The 12,393-nt window shown below is 39.1% G+C and overlaps 1 protein-coding gene across 1 annotated transcript in view; it reads left to right on the forward strand.

Moving 5' to 3' along the window:
* The first annotated feature begins 3,746 nt into the window (after nucleotides 1–3,746).
* Nucleotides 3,747–12,393, forward strand: part of LOC136874638 (uncharacterized) — a 39,215-nt gene continuing 30,568 nt past the window's right edge. The window contains exon 1 of the mRNA XM_067148264.2: nucleotides 3,747–3,870. The gene's annotated coding sequence lies outside the window, so the exon portion shown is untranslated. The remainder of the gene's footprint in view (nucleotides 3,871–12,393) is intronic.

Raw genomic sequence — 12,393 nt, forward strand, 5'->3', positions numbered from 1 at the left:
CCTCGAGAGTAAGAAAAATCGATTCCACGTTGTTGCAAATAAAGAATTCCAATATCATGTTTGAAAAATGAACAGATGTCGCCAACTAGGCTTGCGGAGCCTCGACGGCCTCCGAGTACCTCTCATATCACAATGAGAGATGGTCAAATCACGAGCAGACCGAGCTTTCAAGTCACTGAGGGACATAACTCCCGGAAGCTAGTCTAAAAAGGGCCTAATTCCCAAGGGCAAGACTGACTTTGCATGCGTTGTTTTCCGCAGTTACATTATTAAGGCCACTTGTATGTGGTCTTCTCGAAAGTGAGCGGTATAAACAAGCCTTATGTTCATGCTCCTGAAAGCAACTAAGAATGTTGTATACCAGCAAACACTGAAATGATCTCCAAACTAAAATGACTTTGCCGAGATTTGCATCGAAGTCAAGCTCCGTAAGATAACTGTTTAGAAGTAAATGACGCGAAATCCCATACGTGTCATTAACCTGTATTGCACACGGTGGTTCACAAAGAGTTTCCACCTATAGTGGAACAGATTACAGAAGATATTTTGAGCAAAGAATGCCACTTGAACCTGTGACCCGTTCTCAACATCTTCCTATTCTTCTTATTCTCCTTCTTCATGTGCCATCTTCTCTAAGAAGGTTGGCCATCATAACAACAATCTGGTCCTTATACTGTATCTAGCAGCACTGCATAGTTCACTGGAAGTACAACAAAGCCGCATTTAAAGGCTGTCTAACCAAGAAATTGGTCTTCTATGACGGATTCCTTTCCCAACTATCTTCCCTTGAATGATTTCTTGCAGATAACGATATCGTTCTTCTATCATTGTACGGCCCAGGTACTGCAGCTTATGCGGCGGCGTTAGCTACCTCTTAACCAATCCTACGCGTTATCTTAACGTTTGTGACTCCACCCATTTAACACGGAGAATTGCACGTTAAGTCCACATCTTGAAAGCCTCCATTCAGTTGACCATACTTTGCCGGAGTGTTTAAGCTTCCATGCCGTAGAGCAAAAGGGTCAGGGTTACAAGAACGAGGCGTGGACTTTGGCACATGCACCTTCAATGAACATACTTTTGCGAACACCACTACGAAAGTGCAGTCCAGAGAGGAATTATATCGGATTTCAAGACCAAAACCGGGGTATGACAAGGAGATGGCCTTTCACCCAGTTTGTCGACCTGGTACTTGACAAAAACCTGGGAAAATAAAATGAGATATCTAGGAATCAAACCTGTCACCATTGAAGCGAGTATTATAAAAGATCGAAATTAGGTGTCTGGCCTTTGCAGACGACATCGTGATCGTGGCTAACAACTCCGAGGAAGCTGTCATTTTAAAAATCGTAATAAGAATGAAATTAAAAATGCCTACAGTCATTAATTAATCAAGAGCTCAGAAATCACAAAAAATATATACATATAAGGTCCAGGACCTCAGCATTGCTGAAGGAAAGGTACATCAATATGATAAAAATTCAAATTTGAAAAATCTTTATTTCAAAAATATTTTATCTGAATTAACTCATTAATATTTATAGCTAAGGACAATGTATTTTAAATCAGTGTTGCAAAGTTTCATTATTCTAACTCAAATTGTGTTCAAGTTACAGAGAATTTAGGAAATCAATTAATTTTCCTCCACACCTCCCCTTAATATTAAATGTACTGTTTGATACTCATAAGTAACGGAGAAACAAAATAACAATATTACCGTACCGCAATGATAAACATAATTTAAAATGTGCATGTTGGAAAAATGTCAGCAAATCCACTTTCTGTTCATAAATGTAATTAACGTATTTAAAATTATTTACGGGAAATTCGTTGCTGTGCTGTTTATGTCAACTTCAGTATCGATTTGGGAGACTAATGTCACTGCTTTATATGAAGGTAAGCATAGAGAGCGCTGGCAGTGCAAACTTTCACTGTACATGTACCAGGGTTTGGTGTTTTGTAATCAGGGTATCTCATGATTCATCCTCTCTATCGGAGCTGTTCATACCGTTCCTCCGTTATGATCATTTTGTAAAACTGGTGCAACAGTGTGACCTTCATTGCCAATTTAATTTCTACCTTCCACAGTAGACAATGGAATTTACTTTGACTCCATCATTCACATTACAAGCTGTTTTCGAGGACGGCAATAATAAAATACAAAGAAAAATTGTCGGTATACAAGCTTGTAAACTAAAATATCATTGTCGAACAATAAGCAAAAATACATCAAACTACTGAGGTATAGAAGTTTTATCCAGTGAGATGAGATTGGGTGAACTCCTGATGCAGAAAATCAGTAGTTCCAAAGGCAAGCTGCAAAATACCACACCCAGTCACTTAGATGACTTCCAATAGAATGAAAGAATGATAACCTCCGCCACATTATTCATCAAACAGTGATGACTTGAATTTTTTAGGGGGGGTTTCAGTAAACTTCTCTTTCAGCAGTTAAGAGAAAATGTAGTCAATCATCAAATGGCGCGATATTAAATGTGGTGGCTAAGGAGTGTTTCTTCTTTCGTTTAGAAAGTATTTGAGAAACAGGTGATGTCTACAGAAGTGGAAGTACTCCCATCCCTAATACCTTCGGTACTTATTTAAAGATAAGATAGCATATTAAATTTGACTTCTCTTTCATTACTTGCCACTAGTCACTGAGAACCAAATGATGCTTTGAAAAAGGAGTTCTTTTATGTGCCAGTGAATATGACGATATGAGGCTGGCGTATTTAAACACCTTCATACACCACCGAGTAGAGCTGGTATTGAATCCTCCACGCCAAGCTGAGAAAATTATCAATCTACCATCTGTACTACCCAGCCCAGAATGCCTTTAAAAAGGAAATATATCTTCGTGAACAGATGAATAGGGAATCCAAACCGATTTTGATACCGCTTCCGCAAACTTCAAACTATAAAAATATCAAAAGACGGGAGTACAGCCGGAAATACACATCATTAGGTATTTACACGAGATGATATTCGGTGAACTCCTGATGCAGAAAATCAGTAGTTCCAAGGGCAAGCTGAAAAGTATTACACCCACTCACTTAGATGACTTCCAATAGACTGAAAGAAAGAATGAATGATAACCTCCGCCACATTATTCATCAAAAAGTTTAATAAACTGCCCCTCACCAGTTAAGAGAAAATGTAGTCAATTATCAAACAGCGCCAATATCAAAAGTGGAATGATACTAGCCATCACAAGGACAACAGCCCAAATACTTCAACTGGCTCGGTAAAATGGATGGGCACTAATGTGTTTTCAGCCTACTTTTATGGGCGGATGCCCTTTCCAACGTCAGCCCAGTGTGGAGGGACGTATTGGCTATGTCGTGTTACCGCGGTAATTAGTTGTGTTTTGTGACTGTATGTAAGTAAAGCAATCCCCAAGTACACGAATTAACCAAACACGGCTAATATGCTCGGCCGAGGGCTCTATAAACAGAAGACCGCTACGCTGAACATTTAGTCAAGGAGCTGGTCTGGTAACGTACGCAATCTTGAAATCACATTTCGAACTTATTTTCTATAAATTTTGCGCTTATTTCATAAAAAGACAGTTCTACTTTAAATTGACCTTATCACTGTAATTTGCAATAAATGGTATCATTAAGTGCCAGGATTATATAACTTCGTAAAGCTATCTCAAAGTCACTTTAAATTTTTTTGTTGCGTTATCGCTTAAGTACTACATCTCGTGCCTGTAATTATGATGTTTCAAAGTGAAACAACAACTATATCTTACTCTACTGCCAGTTCTCTCTTTTCTCCGCAGCCACCAATCCCCTAAGTTTGGCCTACCTGACGTATGGAATAGTGATCGCATCGTTCAGTATCCTGCTGTTCTTCGGTGTTCTGAGGGTAAGTCAATGTTCACTACGAGATTACGCAAGTTTATGAATGTTCTATAATTGATTCACATTACATCTGTATTTAAAGATTCCTGGTGAGTCTTAGGAGTTACTAGGTACCTGTATAAATGTAAAATGTGCATTCTAAATGAATCAATGACTACGTTAAATCATCATCTACACTACCCCTAAGTTTTTTATTCCTCTTCGGAACTTTTCCAGATTTAATTTTATCATTGTATAAATTGTAAAGATTCGGGGTCCCTGTGGCCATTCACGGCTTGTGAACTGATCTCATTTGAAAACTTTTTATTGAGGAACGCACAACTTTCCAGACATTCTGGATTGCCACAAGGACAAAGTTTAACTCATCAAAAAGGTAACAAAATTAAATTTGAGCAATTAATAACACAATATACAGTCTACAGCATTAAACACTTGGAAATACAAATACTTTTGAACAGTTCCTAAGATTCCGACATCACCTTTTAAAATTTCCCGATACATGAGTCCTCAATTCAGCCACCAGTAGTTTATTACACAAAGTTTGAAGTTAAATGGAAAACAAAAGTTTTGTAAATTCACTACTCAGGGTAACAAGTAGCCTTGCATAGTGAAAGAAATGTGACTGATCTCTATTCTAAATGTTACTATTAGGAATATTTCCATTCTAAATGTTGTGTTTTTAATACTCCTTAAAAATTATGAAAACAGTTAACAGTAAATGCAATATAATCCTTTACTTATTGCATAACGTGATAGAAAGTTAAATTTCAGAAATTAAATTTACAGTACATTGTAAACATGTACTTTAAATGTTCGTAAACTGCATTGAATGATCAAGAAATGTATACAATTTGATCTAAGTAAGTTTTAAATTTTGTCTTGTAGGCAGTTTCGCTTTGACTAATGACACATACAGATGATTTCGTTCATCAGTCTATAAACCTTTTGTAGTTGAAAACAACCTGAATAATCTTGTTGAATTATAGCCTTTAATTGAAGAAAATTGCCTGATGCACATCTTTCTTGGAAATAGTTGACAAATGTTCAGCTTTTGAAAAACTTTTAAAACAGAAAGTCCTGCTTCACGTAGTATACACATCTACTTGTAAACATAATCTCTGTCAATCTGGAATCAAAAATTGCATGCAACTTGCCTTTTCAAATAAAACTTTTCCTTCTAGAAACAGAAAATTCCTTTCTCTGCCTTATTCCATTCTATTCGTTCATCGTATGTTATTAAAATATCTCTTAAACACACAAAGAAATGTGGAACAAAAATACATAGGCCATCTAGGGTCGTACGTAAATATTTTACAAAAGAAAGTATGTGGAAGCTTGTTGGGAAAAATAGTATTTACGGATTCTTGCACTGTTGTTTCTCGAGTATCAACGTCTTGGAATTTAAGGCCAATCCATTAAAAATCATTAATTATTCTAAAAATATATTATATCAAAGCTATTTGCTTCGAACTCTTTATCACAAATTGTCATCTAGCGCCTGCAGCCAGCTTAAAGTGAGAGGCATGTAGAAAACTTCCATAATGGTGCACCCTGCGCGACGGACAGCTAAGTTAAAGCCGCTGAAAATCTGCACATATTGCGGGCAAACAATATCGAAAATCTCTCACGGTCATTTGAAATGATAGCAAAAGGCTCTATTATTATCGAGTTAAAACTAAAATACCAATTATATAGAGATCCGTGAAGAAGTCTGTACCGGAATAAAAGGAATATTTCCAGCTCTGCCGGTAAAATATTGTCCAGCAGGGAACCATAACCATGGATAGCCCAAAATTCACTGAGGAATAGTACAAGGCAAATGAGGTTCGAAGTAATTTTCCACTACTTTGCAATGAGCCTGAAAATGCTAGAAACAGTGCCTAGACCACTGAAATATGTACAGCAACTAATACTATGATCTCCCATAAGATCAGGCCTACTTCGACGTCTTAGGAGACGGGAAATTTTACGAAGCAAAGGATTGCTTTTATGGGGTGAAATACAGTGGAGACTAGGTGTGCTCCGGGTCCGCTAACAGTAGTTGTGAAGGCCTCATAAAAATCTTGAAAAATAAAGGCTAACAGGGGGGCTCAGGTACAGATGTTACTGCCTTGTAGCATGAGGTGGATGCCTATGAACAAGCAGAAGAAAACTGTGAAAAAAAAAATACCTTAACCTTTCACATTGCCAAAGCCTATGATCAGATTGGAAAGATCGAAGGAAGCAACAAACACGTTCTATCCCCTACTAGAAGAAACACTGTGCCCTTTAATCGATAACTGTTATGCGCGGCTACAGCGGCGACGTGCAGTAGTAGACTCTTGTACATCTCAGAGGGTTGATGGGTTCTTCTCATCACTTCGTCGAATGATGCTCAGGGTATACAGATACACGTAGTACTTTAAACAAAATACGAGAATTGTAATGGCGCAAATTTATTTGTGCTGAAGGAATTATATAATAAATTTACGAAAGCAATGAAAAAGAGGAAAACTGAATAGACAAAAGGATGATTAGAAATAACAGAAAATAAATATATTACTTACTCATGATTAACATTCAATGCTCTAAAACACACAACATGTTAAATGTCCACACGCAAGATTTTACTTCACAACAGGGATTTAACGTTTTATATTACGTACATTTATGGCGAACCTTGTCATAAGAATAAACGTTAACACGACAAGAAAAATACACATTTATTTATTACAAACTCTGACAGACCTTATTTTCATTTTACAACGTATCTTGGCCATTCTATCAGCTCGCTGGCTGCCTCGAGGTCCTTTTACTCCATCATGGAAACCATTGATACCATGAGATACATCGTTCGTTCGTAATCTGTTTTCCCTCCAGGATCGGGTTTTCCCTCGGAATCAGCGAGGGATCCCACCTCTACCGCCTCAAGGGCAGTTTCCTGGAGCTTCAGACTCTGGGTCTGGGGATACAACTGGGGAGGATGACCAGTACCTCGCCCAGGCGGCCTCACCTGCTGTGCCGAACAGGGGCCTTGTGGAGGGATGGGAAGATTGAATGGGACAGGCGAGGAAAAGGGAAGAAAGCGGCCGTGGCCTTAAGTTAGGTACCATCCCGGCATTTGCCTAAAGGAGAAGTGGGAAACCACGGAAAACCACTTCCAGGATGTCTGAGGTAGGAATCGAACCCACCTCTAGTCAGTTGATCTCCCGAGGCTGAGTGGACCCCGTTCCAGCCCTCGTACCACTTTTCAAATTTTGTGGCAGAGCCGGGAATCGAACCCGGACCTCCGGGGTGGTAGCTAATCACACTAACCACTACACCACAGAGGCGGACAGATACATTCTTGGCAAATACTCATTACACACGTTTGTGATTATTACACAACTTACACGAAGTATCTGAAACAGAACATGAAAATTACACTTGGTGGTGTTACTAGCCACCGCATTTGCACAAATCTCCTTGCGAAACTCACACTCGTCCTTCGCGCACCCGTGACAGTTATCTTGCTGGAACATATACCGGCGGATTATGTCTCGCCAACCAGTAAACAAGGAAAGTGACCTGTTATCAAATCGGTTCGTCTTGCACATATTCAAGTGGCACGTCTCGACTTTGTAACCAACAGTGAGTCACGTAATTTATACTGTTCCGCTCCCACACACAGAGCTGAATTCACTGTATCATAACTATAATACAATTGAAGCTAAATCTTCGTCCATAATTAAGCAATGTTATGTACGCTGAGATACCGAAGAAAGTTCTGCTAAGAGTTCTCACTCTATTGATAATTCCACTAAGTTCTTAACGCGTTGCATGGAAATATGTTACATGGCTAAATGGTTAGCGTGCTGGCCTTTGGTCACAGGGGTCTCGGGTTCGATTCCCGGCAGGGTCGGGAATTTTAACCATCATCGGTTAATTTCGCTGGAACGGGGCCTGGGTGTATGTGTCATCTTCATCGTCATTTCATACTTATCACGACGCGCAGGTCGCTTACGGGAGTCAAATCAAAAGACCTGCACCTGGCGAGCCGTACATATCCTCGGACACTCCCGGCAGTAAAAGCCACATGCTATTTCATTCCATGGAAATCTGTTAATGTCCACACCTTCACATGGGTGGAAACATTTCTAAGTGCTGCGTTTCGTGAAAAGAAATAATTTCAAGTCCCTAACTCATGAAATGTTTAGAGTCCTCACTTTCATTCGGACGGAAGTTTTGACCCGTTACGTAGGCAAACACCAACGCTACGCTAACGGGAGTCAAACTAAGAACCAGCTGTTACACAAATGAGCTAGTTCATAAACAAGAAAACGGGAAGAGAAAGACAGACACCATAATATACCACAAAACAAATCAACAAACTAACAAACAGACAAGAACTTACCTGAACTTGTGGAGGGGTGTAACGACAAACCGTGGATATTTAAATATGCAACTGTACCTGGTATCAAAATGCTTATGTTATCCGAAAGAAGAACACACATGCTTAGGAAAGTAGAATTATTTTTATTTCAAGAAATTGTCATAAATCAGGTTAACAAGTAAGGTAACCAGCCACTTTGGTTGAACTTCAGAATAAACTATTTATTAGATTTTTAATGTATTATGATTATGAAACTTGAAACGCAGCCAGCTGACTTGCTCAAATAATAAGAAAATAAAATCAAAACGATAGCGACAGATTGAGTACACATCACTTCACATTAGTACCCCTTTTTCTTAATCAAAGGTATTTTACAGAATTTTAAGTTCCTAATTTCCTTTAAGTCGGCCCCGTGGTGTAGGGGTAGCGTGTCTGACTCTTACCCGGAGGCCCCGGGTTCGATTCCTGGCCAGGTCAGGGATTTACACCTGGACCTGAGGGCTGGTTCGAGGTCCACTCAGCCTACGTGATTAGAATTGAGGAGCTATCTGACGGTGAGATAGCGGCCCCGGTCTAGAAAGCCAAGAATAACGGCCGAGAGGATTCGTCGTGATGACCACACGACACCTCGTAATCTGCAGGCCTTCGGGCTGAGCAGCGGTCGCTTGATAGGCCAAGACCCTTCAAGGGCTGTAGTGCCATGGGGTATTTGTTATTTTAATTTCCTTTAAACAATATTCCCTTTGTTGGGGTAAAATGAAATGGCGTATGGCTTTTACGGGAGGGAGTGTCCGAAGACAAGTTCGGCTCGCCAGGTGCAGGGCTTTTGATTTGACTCCCGTAGGCGACCTGCGCGTCGTAATAGGGATGAAATGATTATGGAGACGACACATACACCCAGCCCCCGTGCCAGCGAAATTAACCAATGATGGTGAAAATTCCCGACCCTGCCGGGAATCGAACCCGGGACCCCTGTGACCAAAGGCCAGCACGCTAACCATTTAGCTACGGAGCCGGACCCTTTGTTTGGGGTGAAGTTTCGCCTCGTGAGTTTCCACAATATCTCATCACGACCCCAAGAAGTAACTTGTAGGCAATAGAACCACACACACACACAGAGGGTAATAAAGGCAAAACAAATGAAGCAAAAATCTGCGAAAAATCTTAAAAATAAGTAGATAAACAAGTCATCACGCCACCCAGTATTACACAGTATCAATGTAACACAATAACGTCACCAACGACGTTACCATGGCAACGTAGATTCGCTAACATGGCGGGAAGGTGGTGGTGATTATTGTTTTAAGAGGAAGTACAACTGGGCAACTGGGCAACCATGGCGGGGAGCAAACATGGTTTACCTACACTAACAAGGTAAAAAAATAGGCAAAACACCAAAAGAAAATAGAATCAAATGCAAATAAACGGAGGCAGATATTAAGAAAATAATTAACCTAAATGATTAAAAAATTGTAGAAACTCGCGTGCTTTCTTTAACAACTCAATTACAGATTTCCATTGAACACCCAATATTATCATAAGGTAACTCTTCTGAAATTAAGAGTAACAATCATATCGTGGTAGTAATCTGATCGTAAAATACAAATTTAGAACCCGATAACACTGCATATATCGAAGATAGGTGATTTTTAACCCTTTAAGTGACAAATTAATTTAAGACCGCTTATTATTAAAAAATATTTCCAAACAGTTCCATATAGAGCCTAATAGTATTATATAATGCAATATTGCCATAATCATTTGTTTCCTTGCACTAATGCTCTGGTAAATATATATACCAATGGATATTTAGGGTAAATAAGATCACTACAAATTCTTCGGTAAATATTCTTACCGAAATTAATTTATTGGTTTTCAATCAAATTAATACAACATTAGGACACATAAAAGTACAGCTAAAGGCTTAGTAGGTTATTATTGAAAAGATAAAATTTAATTCACTGTTAGTAATGTAAGACTAATATAATTTTCAGTATGAAACGGATGAAAACAAGACTTGCAGAGGGCAACTTCACATTTCTGACAAATGAGGTTACTGCGCTTCTGTTTGTCCCCTCTGCTGCAATATGCACACCGTCTCCATGTTCCTGGTACAGGCAAATGTTCCTTTACATAGCCTAAACCTACACCCGTCTATTTAGGTCGCCCCACGGTTGGCTTTTTCAGGATTTTTGTTTCTCCATTTTTGACCGAGCGCCCCTCCGCGTTTTATCACAAAAATGCCAATCAGTTCATTTGCCAAAGTACTACGGAATTCCAAATGAATTACTGGCTTCACATTATTGTCTTTGAGTCGTACAGTCTCCCTGTACAGAATATAATTATTGACAATGCAGGCATCTAGCAGGTGATAAAATATCTTTACCCACCACCTTCTTGATTTCCAGGTCACTGAATAACAGTAATGGAGCTGATAGAACCGATCCACCCCTCCCATGGCCTTGGAACATTCTACTACTTCTTTGTTACCTTCCTTATTTGTGCGCCTAAATGTTCATTACTACTTGTACACTGAAAGCTGTTGGTGCTCCCCACTGACACATTATTGAAACTTATTTCACCTTCAGCTTCACTGTCCCCGCCAAATTCCGAATCAATTTGACCCACAGTGATCTCTTCCAAAGCATCGCCCACAAACTTAGTAAGGGAGTACCCTCCCATTGTAGAGTTCCGTTTCCAAGAGCTCATGGTATATTGTACGATATCTGAAAACTAAACACAATTATTATTATTATTATTATTATTATTATTATTATTATTATTATTATTATTATTATTATTATTATTATTATTATTATTATTAGTATAATTCACTGGAAAAGTTTGTTTCGAAACATAATTTTTTATAATTCTTCATAACTATCCAGAACGAACAATATGATATGCTCTCTCTAGTGCCTAGAAGGTGAAATAGAACATTCAAGGTTTTTAAAACGTAAGAATTAGTCGCTCCAGTTGCGTAGGCTAACAAATTTCAAAAACATGACACTCGATCGCATAGAGAAATAATTGGAAGAAAAGTTGGGAATTAAATAAAACGTGACACAGATTTCTACGCAAATAGGCTAGAACGAAAATGTTATAAGTGAAGACAAAAGAACACGATACAACCGCGTCAGTTTCTTGGTGTTGAACATTTCAACATCAAATTTCTTCAAGTCCAACCTGTACCTTTAAAGAAATATTCAGAGTCCGTACGCTCACTTGAGAAAATGATTAAATGCTCCCGAGTGGAGAAACTCCGAAACGGGGTAATGTGGGTACACACTTCGCAACTCGCAATTAATGAAGGATTGCCAGATACCTTCCGCTCTTTCATAGTAATTCAGGTTTCCGCCAAAAATAAGGCGTTATCTTACAATATGGCCTGCGTTTTATTTCTCCGCTGATTTTCACAACTTAAATTATATTGTTTAAGTTGATAAAATTCCGGTCATTGCAAATTGAATAACCACATAATTTTCATGACGAGTCGTAATGTCCAAAGCATCTCATGCACTTCTCACCATGAGTGTCATAAAAAGGAAGGTTTAATGACCTGGACATTTCGTACGCATCTCCAAGACCTCCTCTCAGACTTGTGACTATTGTGGGAGTTTGTGAGGAAAAATTATCGTATGTTTTTGGCATTTTGCGTACAAAATTAGGGCCTTACATGTTCCAAAATTGCTTTATTATTCTTAAAAGAGATTCTGAATACCGCTGATCCACGAATTACAACGATTTCTCATTGGTCTGGTCCTGGACTCGGAAAATGACGTTTTAGGGCAAATAATCCATCGAAGGAGATTAATGTCTCTCACGCACTCAGCGAACAAACGACAGACGGAAATGTATTCATCGTTTTCCGAACACGCAAAGAGCAAAGCATTCATAAAAATGTGACTTCAACATGGAGTATGCAAGTGGTGCGCTGTCTTCAGCGACTGGGGATAATCGGTTCAGTACTAGATTCATAACAATATGCATCCATTCGTGTGATGTAACACCCTGATACAGTTTCTTCAGCGTCTTCAGAGACTGAAGTGGTCCATCGTGGAGTGGCAGTTTAATCTGCCGTGCTGTCACGAGGGAGCTTTGTGAAAAAGTTGCTGTCTCTTTCTGTCCGGCCCTTTTTGCCTCATATTTTCATTCAGTTTCACCTTCACTCTCTGT

This window comes from Anabrus simplex, chromosome 5 (genome assembly GCF_040414725.1).
Source record: "Anabrus simplex isolate iqAnaSimp1 chromosome 5, ASM4041472v1, whole genome shotgun sequence".
NCBI classification, from domain to species: domain Eukaryota; kingdom Metazoa; phylum Arthropoda; class Insecta; order Orthoptera; family Tettigoniidae; genus Anabrus; species Anabrus simplex.